This window comes from Marmota flaviventris, chromosome 11 (genome assembly GCF_047511675.1).
Source record: "Marmota flaviventris isolate mMarFla1 chromosome 11, mMarFla1.hap1, whole genome shotgun sequence".
Classification (NCBI taxonomy): Eukaryota; Metazoa; Chordata; class Mammalia; order Rodentia; family Sciuridae; genus Marmota; species Marmota flaviventris.
In genome coordinates this window covers 62,593,686-62,597,051 of record NC_092508.1, presented here as the reverse complement: position 1 = coordinate 62,597,051, position 3,366 = coordinate 62,593,686, and positions in this window count along the sequence as shown.

Here is a 3,366-nt window from a genome sequence, read left to right as displayed (position 1 = left end):
TTTATTATTATTATTCAGTCTCCGATTGCTTTTTCCTAGCTTAGCCTTCCATTTTAAAATGTTGCTTCCCACAGATGTGCAAATATTTTGCAGTATTTGGAGATTAATGGTGTCATGACTTGCCCATGAACTTTGGAGCCTCACTGATCCTGATGCTGCATGTTGTTTTTCTCTGTTGTTGGGAATGTTTTCGAACTTCTCTCCAGATCTGAATTCTCCACCTTTCAAGTTGGAGAGTGGTAAAACCCACCTTCCCAGGATTTGTGTGAAAATGAAACGAAACTGTGCCTATTCATTGGCTCACAAGAAGAAAACAGGCAGATGGAGCTTCTTTGCCCCTCATGCTTGGAGACACAGAGCCTGGCACCCTCCGCCACCCAGTCCTTTGGGGTCAGCTGCTGCAAACAGAAGCCCAGTGAGAAGCTGAGCCACCAACCTCCCCTCCACTTTCCCTCTCTATCCCCTCAGCAATTCCACACAACAGGTTTTACTTGCTTACAGTGTGCTGTTTTCTGCCCATCCTTACAAATGATTTTTGTGATCATCTATTTTAGTATTTAAAAAATGACATTGTCAAAGATGAACACTCATGGAAAGCCCTTCAGCCAAAGGCCACCAGGGACACAGCTTTGGTTAAACAAGTTGATTTATGACTCAGCTCATTGTGAAGAGGGAGAACACGTGGGGCAGACCATAGGGCGCTTTTAGTCTCCTGTAAGAGGGAATTAGAACAAATCTATTTTAGGACTTGGGCTTGTAGGAGGCCATATGAGGAAGTGTCCAAGGAACTGAGAGTTTGCTCTAGATTAGGTGCTGTAAAAAAGTTGAATGATTTCATGATTGGGTAAAGAAATAGCAGTGATTCATGCTGGGTATTCTGTGGCTTTGATTTTGTCTGTGCTTAGACATGATTATGAACTGGCCTCTTGCGTTGTCTTATTTTATCCTGGGCTCAGAGGAACTTCTTCAGGCTGGTATGCTAAGAGATTGCTTATGTCTAAGAGGAGACTCACTTGGCTTGGCTGTGAGCACAAGGCCAGCTACAAAATCCCAGGGGCCATTCTTCTCTTTGTTTTCTCTTTCAGCATCCCCCTAAACTTTGTAATTCTGTTCCCATTTGACACACCAAGGAGCTGGACTTCAAAAGATGTGTGTTCTCCAGGACTGGAGGCATGTATCACTAGCTCAGTCAGAAATGGAAGTTAGTGCCCTTAACCCTGGTGGTTCAACAATGGCAAGGATGAGTTTTAAGGCCATTATACTGAAAATGCTAATTTCTTGCCTGCAAAGACACTGGGAATTTTATAATCCTAAATTTTGGAAAATACAATGCAAAACCAAACTTACTAGAAAGGATGAACAAAGGCCTTGCTTGTGATGTCGTCCAGAAAAGGTGATGCTTTTGGAATTGGATATTCGATGAGTTGCCTTGTATCATTACAAATGTAGAATGACACCCTGATATATAATTAGACCATGTTTTCACCTACTGGCTAATTTCCTTTTCCTTAGAGAGATCCTGAGAAACTTAAGTAGCAGATGCTGGAGAATATCTCTGCTAGTCTCTGAAACCCTGGAAACATAGTACAAATCTAGTTTTCAGGGATCAGCAGACTTTTTTGCAGGGCCTTGGGAGAAGTCTCCTCCTATGATTTAAGAGTGACATGGTGTTTTATTTTTCTTTAACAATGCAAGCAATTGCAATGTCACCTAATTTTACTCTCTTTAACTAATATTTATAATTTTATTAGCACCTAGGCTCACAATTTGTTCTGGGTCACATCCTTCACAGGAAGATATAATGAGAACCTCTTATTTATTTTTTTAAATATATATTGGCACTGAGGTTGGGTGTGTTACCCACTGAGCTACATTCCTAGCCCTTTTTAATTTTTAGCAAGACAGGTTCTTGCTAAACTGCTTAGGACCTCACTAAATTGCTGAGGCTGGCCTCAAATTTGCAATAATCTTCCTGCCTCAGCCTCCCAAGCCACTGAGATTACAGGTGTATGCCACTGCACCCAGTTTAATAATCTATAATAATAAATTTTTACTGTAACCAATAATGAAACAATTCAGAACTGAAAATAAGATTTAATATGATTTCTTTTCCACCTGTAGTTTTACATATTAAATTATTTTAACCTTCCCCAACCTAAATAACATCTTACCCAAATCTCTTGGGAAGATTAGAAATTTTCAGGGTCTTTCAGAAAAATCTGTCTTCCAGTAAACTTCAGTGAATCTAGGAGTCCCAAATAGGAAATTGAGATTTCTAAACACTGGTTGGCAGACTTTGACTACCTAGCGGTGGAATCCCCCAAGAATTTTTTATTGCCTACACCAACACCAGGTCCCTCTCTGCTAAAGGACATGTGGTCTAGAAGCTGTCCAACACATGTGCTCCTGTTTATCTATCTACTAGGGTTGAAGTTTTCTCTTGATAAAATAATCTTATCAACATAGAAATACACATTGGAGGACAGTCTCCTGGCTACTACTGGTGGACAGATCAAAGATTTTTGTAGCTTAGAGCATTAGCAACAGACTTCTGCAAGATTACTGCCCGGAAGAAGAGAGCAGGGACAGAGACCAGCATATGAATGTGTCATCTGAGACATCTTGGGACATTGACAGCCTCCAGAAAGGGTCCGAGTGAACAGTACCATAGGAGAGGTGGGGCTATCAAAGTTGGAGGAGGCACATTCCAGGTGTCATTCCAGGTGCAAAGCAAAGATCCACGGAGTAGAAATGTCAGTGCCCACCATATTCCTAAGTGTAGCTTACTATGACCAAGGCTGCTAGTGTGACTTGCTGAAAGGGCCAGCCTGGAACAACAGAATAAATGGGCTGAATGTCACCAAAGTCTAGTGTCACCACTAGCCATGCCATTGGCTCTTGGTATTGCAGGAGAAGTGGAAGGGAGAGAGGGAGCCAGAAAGTGAGGACTGAGAAAAGGTCTCTGGGGAATTGAAGACCTTCCAGTTTAAAGGATAATACTACAGTGAAGGCATTCAGCCCACTGCCTCTCTTTTTTATTACAGTGTTATTAGAATACAGTTATCATGCACATGCATTTTCATCTTGTCTTTGGTGGCTTTCATGCTACAGCTACTGAATAGCTGTGACAGAAACTGTATGACCCTCCCTCTCCCCAATGCATAAAATATTTACTATCTAAAAATTTTATAGAAAATACTCCTGTAAGACAAACCCACATAAGTATGATTATCTCATACTAGACAAAGGCGCCATAAACATTCGAGAAAAGATAGCCTCTTCAACAAAAGGCGCTGGGAAAACTGGAAATCCACATATAGCTGAATGAAATTGAACCCCTGTCTCTCGCCCTGTGCAAAACTCAAA